At 39.5% G+C, this 11,506-nt stretch overlaps 1 non-coding gene across 1 annotated transcript; it reads right to left on the reverse strand.

Annotated features, from left to right (window-relative positions):
- Positions 1–368: 368 nt before the first annotated feature.
- LOC142457591 (U1 spliceosomal RNA) lies at positions 369–531 on the reverse strand. Its single transcript, XR_012786296.1, has one exon. It is a non-coding gene; the product is annotated as a U1 spliceosomal RNA (small nuclear RNA).
- Between the last annotated feature and the right edge of the window lie 10,975 nt (positions 532–11,506).

The following is an 11,506-nucleotide window of genomic DNA, read 5'->3' on the forward strand; positions in this document are numbered from 1 at the left end:
TATTATTCAATCACAAAGAAGGATTTTGATTAGCAAAACCATGAATGAACCTCAAAAACATTATGCTAAATCAAAGAAGCCAGATGTAAAAGACAAGTTGAATAATTCTTTTTAGATACCTTCATCAGAATAGGTAAATTCTTAGGGACGGAAACAGATTGGTGGTTGTCAGGTGCTGGGAGAAGGGAATGAAAAGTGATTGCTTTATGGGAATTGGGACTCTTTTGTGGTTATGAAAATGTTTTTAGTTTGATGCAGGTGATGGAAGGCCCAACATGGAAATGTGTTAAATGTATCTGAATATGATAATGCAAATTTTAAAATACTTTATGTTACATGAATTTTCGTTTCTCTCTCTTTGTTTTTTACAGGAGAGAGCGCGAACGCTGTCCCCACTACCACAAATTATGCAGTGGAGTTTCCCACATTTGGGGAAATCGCAGGGGTCAGCACATCCGGAGTGCAATGGATGAGCCTCGCCCTGGGAAAACCACCCTCATGATCATGGTGTCTCCCCTGCCGGGTAAGTATGTTACATGAATTTTCACTGAATTAAAAGAAAACCATATATAGAAGATTTCCCAAGACTTTCTTGATAAAGCGACCCATAAATAATGCAGGGATCATCATACCAAATGAGTGAAAGAAGTTGGCCCATGGGCCATATTTAGGATAATATAAGAATCTCAATGAGCAATGATGATAATGGCTTCTAAATCACCTGGGGGGAAGATCCATTAGGCTTTACTAATACTAAGAAAACAAGGAGAGAGGCAAGGTATATCACCTAACAGGATGCCAACCAGCAAATGCAATAGGAGTGATATCAAATGAGCTAGTCATTTTGTAACATCATCATAGGGCCAATTCAAGCAAGAATCATCAGCGGATGCTGAAATTATTTGATGAGGTGCTAAAATTATTTGATGCAAGCTGATGAGAGACAGAATATTTACACCCAGTAGATTACTTATTACCAAAAAAAGGGGGGGGGGCTAACTTTGCAGTAGAGAAACATGGCAGACACAAGACGAGACTTTGCTGATGTGCTAGCTTTAGGGGCTCTCACTCACTACCATTGAATCCACTCTGATGCATGGTGACCTGATAGGACAGAGTGGAACAGGACTGGAACTCTTTACAGCCATAGGAAGCTGCATCTTTCTCCTGAAGACTTAGGTGTTATCACCTTTAAAATTCATAACCTGAATCTATTTATAAGGACACATTAGTAAAGGACAAAGTAAAGGATATTCTCGAACTCACCACATGCTAATGACCAAGAAAGATAAAATTGAATATTTCTATAGTGAAGGAATCTAAAGAGATATTAGAATGTACTGAAATATTCAATTCTACAGTGTATCCTTACAACTAATAAAAGAATAAACAGACTCACTGCCATTGAGTCAACTCTGACTCTGCCTGTACGGCAGAGTAGAACAGACCCTGAGGGTTTCCAAGGCTGTGGACATGGAACCAGAAAGCTTTCCTTTCCTCCCTCCAAGCATTTGCTGAATTTGAATCACAAATCTTACGGCTAACACTCCTGCTCATTACCTTCGATGCCACCAGGGCTCCTCATTAAAGCCTCGCTTAGGTTAAAAAGGAGCGACAAAGAACATGGATCAAGTAGGAGATTCGAATATGGATTTATATTAATGACAGCATTTTACTGATGCTAAATATCCTGAATTTTATTGTTCGGCTGTGATTATCCACCACTTACTTATCTATCACTGCTTCATATTGTGATGGTTCCTAAGCTGCTGTGATGCCACAGAGATGAAGAAACAAACAAACAAAACAAAATGGATGGCAAAAGAAGTGTGAAATTTGTTCTTGAATGGGGAGTCACTCATAGAAGAAACAGTCAAATAAAGGGGCTGAACTGAAGATTTCAAAGCCCAGTCCAGACGAAAGGAAAGCATGATGAATCGAATGTTCATTAACCTGCTGTTAGAAAACCACAAGGAATGAACACTGTGGGCGTGGCTCACACTCAAAGCACTGAAGAAGACAGCGCAAGCCTTGAGATATGACTTGGAAGGATTTTGCAGGCAAAATATTGGAAGGACAGGCAACATTAAAAGAAATTTTGAGAAATATAGGGAATTGGTGTAGCAGAAAGAATTGGTCAATATTCCACTATTTCAAAAGACAACATCAGATAAAAAACTCAGGACATAGAAGAAAAAAATCAAAGCTGTACTGAAGGTATGAGTCTAAAACAAGCCTCCAGGAATTGAGCGAATGTTGATTGAGATGGTTCAAAAAACAAATGTAATTTTAGACGTATTCACTCAGCTATATGCCAAGTGATTTGGAAGCCAGCCCACTGACCTGGCCAACTGACTGGAAAAACTCCATGCTTGTGGTGAGTCCAAAGAAAGATGATCCAACACAATGTGGAAATTATTGGACAATCTGAAATTATTAAACAATGCCACCACTTGTCTGTCAGGTTGTCATACTGTAGTGGCTTGTCTGTTGCTACGGCACTGGACATTACATCACTGGTATTTCAGCAGAGTGTCCAGACTAAGATCAGGCAAGGAAAAAGGACGAGGCTCCCCTTCCCCCCCCCACCCCACACTTCAAATTCTCAAATACCGAAGTTCTACTAAAACGGAAGCAGAACATTGTCAGCTACTGAAGGCCTGATAAATTGGAAGCAGAACATTATTGGAGACAGTCCCAGAGGACAGACCCCTCAGGTCAGAGGCAATGCAAAATGTGGCTCGGCAGGAGGGAATTTTTCAGAATAGGGTCAGCAAGGGTAAAGCCTGTGGGAGTAGGGCCTGGAAACCTTCATTTGCTGATAGGGCAGGACTCAAAGTAAGGAGAAACAGCTGCAAAAATCTGCTAGTGACAGAACTGGAAATGTGCAAAGTATGAATCTAAAGAAACTGGAATGCATCAACAATGAAATGGAATTCATAAAGATCAATATCCTTGGCATTAGGAGACTAGGCTGAAATGAGCTCATATTGGCCATTTAGAGTCAGAAATCATATGATTTACTATGCTGAGAATAACACAATCAAGAGGAATGACATGCCATTCATCATCAAAAAGGACATTGCAAAATCAATTATGAAATACAATGGAGTCTGTGATAGGAGGATATCTATCTACCGTTAAGGAAATCCAATCAATACAATTTTTTATAAAATTTATGCACCAACCAAAAAGCTCATGATGAATAAATTTAATAATTCTATCACTGACTTCAGTCAGAAACTTATCACACAATTAAGAAGCATTGATAATTATTGACAACTGCAATGCAAAAAAATGGAAACAAAGAGGAACAAATAGTTAAAATACATGGGTTTGGTGATAGAAATGAAGCTGGAGATTGCATGGTGGAATTATATACTACTAATGACTTTCTCATATCAAATACTTATTTTCAGCGATCTAAAAGACCAGGTGGAAGTCACAGAACTCAAATTAACTACATCTGTGGGAAGAGACAATATCAGCAGAGTTAGAAATTAAGGCAGAGGCAGACTATGGAAAAGCCCATAAGTTGCTCACGTGTAAATTCAAGATAAAGCTGGAGAAAATTAAAACAATCCGCTAGTACCAAAGTATAACCTTGAGTCTATGCCACCTGACCTTGGAGAACATCCCAAGAAGAGATTTGTCTTACTGACCGCTAATGACAGAAGATTTGAGCTGTGGGAAGACATCAAGACCATCATTCATGACGAACGCAGAAGTCATTAAAAAGGAAGGAAATAAAGAAAAGATCTAAATGGATGTCAGAAAGATTGAAACGAGCTTAATGGCAGAGTAGCTAAAGCAAACGGAAGAAAGGATGAAGTAAAAACACTGAATAGGAAATTTCAAAGTGCAGCTCAGGAAGATAAAACAAAATATGATCATGAAATGTGCAAAGATCTAGAATTAGACAACAAAAAGGAAGAACGTGATGAACATATCTTAAAAAAAATAAGTACCTCTAGAAAAAAAAGTCATCTTGAAAGAGTCTAAGGGGAAAATGTTAAATGATGTAGGAAGCATCCAGAAAAGATGGAAAGAATACATGAATCACTGTATTAAAAAGAACTAGTTGACAATGCACCGTTTCAGGAGGCAGAACAAGTACCCATGGAGCTAAAGGAAGAACTTCAAGCTTTACTGAAAGCATTAACCAAGAACAAGGCTCTGGGAATTGATGGGACATCCATTGAAATGTTTCAGCAAGTTGAGGAAGCACAGAAAGCACTCGCTTTTTTAGCAGGAAATCTGGAAAACACTGATTTGGCCAACTTCCTGGAAGAGATCCATATTTGTTTCCATTCCAAAGAAAGGTGACCCAACAGAACGCTTAAACTATAGAACAATACATTGATATCGAAAGCAAGTAACATTTTGCTTCACATCTTCAAACAACAGTTACAGTGTTACGTAGACAGGAGACCACATGAAGTTTAGGCTGAATTCAGAAGAGGACAGGGAGGACGGAATTTCATTGCTGATGTCAGATGGATCTTGTTTCAAAGCAGAGAATACTTGAAAGATGCTTATATGCGTTTCATTAACTATGCAAATGCATTCAACTGTGTGGCCTATAAGAAACAGTTGGTTAACCTTGAGAAAAATGGGAATTCCAGAACACTTTATGGTGCTCATTCAGAACTTGAACATGGGTCAAGGGGCAGTTGTGCAAACGGAATCTGCACGGCGTAAAATCTGGAAAGGTGTGTGTCAGGGTGGTGTCCTCGCACCACACTTGTTCAATCAGTATGCTGAACATATCGTCAGAAAAGCTGGATTATATGAAGAAGCATGCGACATCAGGGTTGGATGAAGGTTTATTAACAACCTGCAATGTGCAGATGACACACCTTGCTTGTTGAAGGTGAGGAGGGCTTGAAGCACTTGCTGATGAAGATCAAGCACTGCAGCTTTCAGTGCAAAGACTCAATGTAAAGAAGAAACGCATTCTCACAACTGGTCCAATAGGTAACAGCATGAAAAAGGGGGGGGGGGAGTTTGAAGATGTCAAGGATTTTGTCTGCTTGCCTCCAAAATCAATGCTCATGGAAGTAGCAGAGATCAAAAGATGTGTTGCCTTGGGTAAATCTGCTGCACAAGACCTCTTTAGAGTGTTGAAACTGGGCAGGGATGTTACTTTGAGGACTAAGATGCCCTTACCCAAGCCATGGTATTTTCAGTTGCCTCATATGCATATGAATGTTGGAGTTTGCATAAGAAAGGCCAAAGAAGAAGAATTGAGGCATTTGAATTGTGGTGCTGGAGAATACTAAGGAAAGCACCATGGAACACTAAAATTACAAACCTTTCTGTCTTGGATGAAGTACTGCCAGAATGCTCCCAAGGTGCCATGATGGCAACCTTCATCTCACGCATTCTGGTCACGTTGTCCGGAGAGACCAGTGCCTGGAGAAGGACATCGTGTTGGGTAGAGTGAAGAGGCCGTGAGGAAGAGGAAAGCCTTCAATGAGATGGACGGCCCCCATGGCTGCGACAATGGTTCCGACATAAGAGCAGTTGTCAGAACGGCATGGGACTGGACAGTTTTGTGCTGTTGTGCATAGGAGTCCTAAGAGTCAGGATGGACGTGATTGCACCTGAGAGCAACAGCAACAATCATTAATAAAACAAATACCGCTCTGCTTAAGATCACTCAAAAACAATACATGGGGAAGAAAGTCAAGCCATATTTAGAAGGTTTAGAATAAAGAGTGCCATTGGTGATGTTAGAATGATCTTGGTTGAAAGCAGAGACCACTAAAAAGTGTTTACCCATGTTTGATTTTTACTGTAACATCTGACTGAGTGGGTCATAACCAATGACGGATAACATGGCACAGCATGGGAATTCAAAAATACGTCTTTCCATTCGTGCCCTGTGCACATACTATGATGTAATCATTCCAACAGAACTAAGGGACAGTGCATGGTTTAATAACAGGACAGGTGTATATCAGGGTTGTTTCCCTTCGTCGTACATTTTCAATCTTATACTGAACAAATAATCCAAGAAACTGAACACTTGCAGAAGAATGCACCATCAGGAGCTGAGCACGTCTCATCAACAACCTGTGAGTGGCAGATAACACAACCTTCGTTGCTGAAAGTCAAGAAAGCAGGAAGCCTGTATTGATGCCGATCACACACTGGAGCCTTCACTTTGGATTGCATCTCAACATAATGAAAACAAATATCCTCACATAAGAACCAGAGATAATTTTCAAGTTGTCAAAGATTTAATTTTATTTGAATTCGTAATCAACACCCATGGAAGCAGCAACCAGGAAATCAAACTAGAAATTGTACCAGACAAATCTGCTACAGAAGACCTTTATTGTCATGTTAAATGGCTGAAAATTATGGCATTCCTAAACCAAGTCTTGATATTTTCAATTCCCTAAAATGCATTCAAAACCTGGACAATGAATGACCCGGCCAATGATTGTGGTTTATCTTACTATTGCCCATGGTCTTTGCTTGCTAACTCTTTTTTTTTTCTTTCTGGTTTTCGTTGTTGTTGGTGGTGGTGTTTATATTCTTTATGCTAGGTTTACCAGTTTAAAAAGTGCAGAAAGAGTGGTGCACAGAGATAGTGACTGATGTAATAGCTTTGGGGGAATGTAGGCAGGAGGTTGAGGGGAACTGAGAAGCCAATAATGAATACGGGAAGGGTGCAGGGGCACGGGAACGGATTGTGATGATGTAAATACAACTCTTTTAAAAAGCAACTTAACCACGGAAATATATAATACATGAATAACTACTGGAGAAAAATCAAAAGGTAGTTGCATGCTTCAAAGATTGTCACAAAAAAAACTGAAGACTAAACAATGCACTTTAGCTATATTAACAAAGAATATCAAATGCACCATGGGCGGCCAGAAGAGCAAACACATTTATCTTGGAAGATGTATGGCCAGAATGATCTCTAGAAGCAAAGGTGGCAAGACTTTGAACATGTGATCAGTAGTGACTAGATTCAGGAGAAAGACATCAAGCTTGGCAATGTAGACAAAGAGGAAGATCCTCATCATGATGGGTTGACCCAGAAGCTACACCAATGGGTTTAAATATAGTAAGATCTTTGTGGACCGTGCAGGATCAATCCGTCATTTGTTCGACTTTGATGGTTATATAAAAGAAGTACTTTTTTTTTTACAAACTACACGTGTGAGAACTTAGAGCTTAAGAGTCATCATACCTTCAACTTATTTTGAAAGTGGTTCAGTAATAATAGGAATTATGACGATAATAATATCTACCATAAAAAACACCACAGTCCTGTTGCATTGCAGCTCACCCACATATTTAAAGATACTCATCATGTACATGCGTGTTACAAGAGAGAAAGATCAGGCAAGGGTACCAAAATATTATCAATTGTTGAAATGAGAATCCACTGGACAATCTGGCAACTCTTCACAAGTATGCTTTGTAATTTCAAAATTAAAAGCAAATATTTTTTTGAGATGGCTCCTCTGGCATAGTTCTAGCTTCATTCAAGCCTGCGTGCCTGTGCACATCTGAAATTCTGTTCTCAGCCACATTCTTTCATTGCCGTTTTCCTCTTAGAACATGAGCAACAGAAATGAGAGAATCCCACTGGCTTATCAAGTCTATCCACTTGCCAGTGAAATATTAGTCCTTGTGGCAGCATTTTTACTACTGCCCCGGGGCCACATTTTGTGAGTTTCAAATATGTAGGATCCCCTAGTTCTTTTGAGAGGCTTGAGCTGGTAACTGTTGTTTCTGAAATAGAGGTCTCCGGTGAAGGCCTCTTAAGTTGTGTGATGTAGAAGAACCTGGTCACTAAAGAAAGTAACACTTATTTCTAATTAGATGTATACCAGCTTCCTTTAATCTGGGGAAGACTGTGTTTAAGATAAATTGTTTTGTATTATGTGTATGTATTTTCTGCCTAGTACTCTATCTTGCATATCCACTGACCTGGTCTGATTGTCCTTAGAATTAGTACCATGTTCAAGTCTGACTTTCCAAACATGAAATGGAAATCACTTTTGCCCAAAAATTTCCACTCCACAGGTCTTGCTTTCTACCCAATGGTTCTGCCTGTTACCCTAGACTCATAAGATATATAAACAGGAGGAGTTTCAGAGACAAGCTTGATTCCTTCATTTTATATATAATAATAAACAAATCAACAACAGAAAGACCATACAATATGCGGAAAGGTTAAATGGGCAGTCCAAACCAGTGCATTAAATGGAGGTCACAGGGAGATTAACCAACCTGACCCTTTCACTTGCTGATTTCGATCTTCTCACCTACCACGATGTCTCATCACGTGTCCTCCTTTGCTTGACTATCAATTTACTGTCCAAAGAGCTTCATAGAATACTAATTTGATTTTCATAACCATTACACTCATCAAATTCCAAAGCAAGGTTTATCTCTACCAAAGCTGGAAAGAGCTTTACCACTTAAAGTTCATAGCTGAGCCCAATTAATCTCAATTCAGTATAAAATGCATTGGGATATGAGGCATATCTTTAGTGTGCTCATTTGGGGGCAGTGTTCTGCTTCAATGCTTGTCCCTCTGCCAACTAACTGGAATTCCCTCAACAATATTTAGAACACTTTGGAAAACGGAAGTTCGCTCAGGAGAAACCACCCATACAGACTTCTTCTGGGAATCAACATTTTAATGTGCTTCCTAATGGGACTTGATTACAAGTGATACAGTCTCTTTTTCTTAGACGAAAAAATGTTTTTGTTTATAGATTACAGAAACATCAGAACATCTGTTTTACTTCTCACTCCCTGTTGTATCTGGATCAAAATCATGTAGGATGTCAGAAAGGAAGGGCAATTTCGCAGTACTTGGGCTACAATGAGAAACCAGGAATGCTGAAATCTTAAAAGAAAATCTATTTGCATAGAATATTTCATTTAAGAAGAAAGAAATGTAGAGAAAACCACTGATAAAATCAGGAGACAGGGGTGCATAAGCAAATGTGGCGAAGAAAGCTGATGGTGCCCAGATATCAAAAGATATAGCATCTGAGGTCTTAAAGGCTTGAAGGTAAACAAGCGGCCATCTAGCTCAGAAGCAAAAAAGCCCACATGGAAGACGCACACCAGTCTGTGCGATCACAAGGTGTCGTAGGGATCAGGTATCAGGCATCATCATAACCCAAAAATCCTATCATTGTGAATGAGGGGGAGTGTGGAGTAGAGACCCAAAGCCATCTATAGGCAATTGGACATCCCCTTACTTACAGAAGTGTCACGAGGAGGAGATGATTCAGTCAGGGTGCAGTGTAGCAACGATGGAACATACAACTTTCCTCTAGTTCCTAAATGCTTCCTCCTCACCCCCTCCCCCCACCCCTAATTCTACCTTACAAATCTGGCTAGACTAGAGGATGTACACTGGTACAAATAGGAAACAGAAACACAGGGAATCCAGGGCAGATGATCTCTTCAGGAACAGTGGTGTGAGTGGCAATACTGGAGGGTAGATGGAGGGTGGGGTGGAAAGGGGGAACCGATTACAAGGGTCTACATATAACCTCCTCCCTGGGGGACAGACAACAGAAAAGTGGGTGAAGGGAGACGTCGGACAGGGCAAGATAGGACACAATAATAATTTATAAATTATCAAGGGCTCATGAGGGAGGGGGGAGCGGGAAGGGAGGGGAAAAAATGAGGACCTGATGCCAGGGGCTTAAGTGGAGAGGAAATGTTTTGAGAATGATGAGGGCAATGAATGTACAAAAGTGCTTTACACAATTGACGTATGTATGGAGTGTGATAATAGTTGTATGAACCCCTAATAAAATGATTTAAAAATAAAAATAAAATGGAACACATAAAAACAACCCAGGAGATAGACTGACAGAGGTCAAAGATCAGTTGAGTGGACTGAAGAGAAAGGAAAAAAGAGAAGAACACTGCTATAAAGAAGTTTTTCAAGAAGTTTGATTGTATGTGGGAGGTGAGGGGAGAGACTGCTGCTTTTGAATACCTTGTTTTCAAACTTGAAATTTTTTATTAATGTATATAACACAGGCATTCACACACACTCCATTCCTAAATCTGCCTGTAAGTCAAATTTGTAAGTAGGTCAGAACAGTTAAGCTCACTGTCGTCGGGCTGACTCTGATTTACGGTGACCGTGTAGAGCAGACCAGCCTGCCTGTCAGTTTCAGAGAGTGCAATTCTTACAGCAGGAAGGAGAAAACCTTATTTTTGCCCCTGAGGTGGGGCCGGTGGTTTTGATCTGATGACTTTGCAGTTAGCAACCCAACGCATAACCACTATGCCACCAGGGACCCTTCCTCAGAACAGTTACATGAGCTTTTTATCCAATGCCAGTCAGTCAAATCACTAGATTCTATGCACAAAAACATTAAGTATTTTCAGATACATGAACACGTCTTTAGCACAATAGTACAGTGATAATTATAATAATGATTTTAACTGTATTGCAAAGTAGTGCCTGTTGGTTATTAGGAACCATTATATATATCTCGATTTTTAATGTAATTGTATGTGCCTCAAATTTTAATGTAAGATAATAATGTGTGTTCGGTTGATAGCTAAGGCTTGTATATGAGCCAGAAGTTATAGCAAAGGTACTTCTTGTAGTTGCCAATTGAAATGTCCCTTCACTTTTATTATTGCTATTGCCTTCTTGTAATTTTTAAAATATAATACACACCAATATGTGGAAGTATTATTTACTTGTATGTTTATCATTGTCTATCAATTATCTTTCACATCCCTCCCAACAAATAAAATCTGTGAAATCAAATGACTATTTTCACCTTTAGATTTAGATAGCAAATAAAACACTATCTGCTGAAAAATATTTCTTCAATGAATGTACTAATGCTGGTGACAGTATGGTTCCAAGGAGACAAAATCCTTGCCAAGTGAATTTGGTATGAGATTTCAGGGAAGCAAACTGTCATATGTCTGTATCTCAAATCTTAACATATCCAAATCCTTCGGTCGGAAAGTTCTAACCCTAGCCATAGCATTCCTGTCCTATCGTAAATAAATCTATCTTAAGGAAAAAATCATATAAAGATGCAAAAATTGCATAAGTATATTCCTCATAGCATTATTTACGAAATAAAACACCGGGGGAGACAACAAAAAATTCCATTTACGAAGTGGATCCGTGGTAAGGTGTATTAGCATAGATCCACCTATATTCGTGTATGTTGGTATTGTTGTTAGGTGAGAGGCCATCGTGACCCAGTGTGACAAAGGAGAACTACTCAGACGAGTGATCTGGGTTACACTCTGAGGGTGAGCTGACCCCAAGGGGTGGCGGGTAGGTCTCGAGGGTAAATCTTTTGAATAGTAGCCGAGTCTTCAACCATTGCAACATCAGAGCTCCTGAGAAAAAATATTTTCAATTATGTAAGGAAAAAAATCCCTTGAAATAAAATGTATGATTTTGTAGTTATGTGCAATGGAGTCAGTTCATAGTCATAGCAACCCAAAATACAACCAGACACAGCCC

Source organism: Tenrec ecaudatus, chromosome 9 (assembly GCF_050624435.1).
Source record: "Tenrec ecaudatus isolate mTenEca1 chromosome 9, mTenEca1.hap1, whole genome shotgun sequence".
In the NCBI taxonomy this organism is placed as follows: domain Eukaryota; kingdom Metazoa; phylum Chordata; class Mammalia; order Afrosoricida; family Tenrecidae; genus Tenrec; species Tenrec ecaudatus.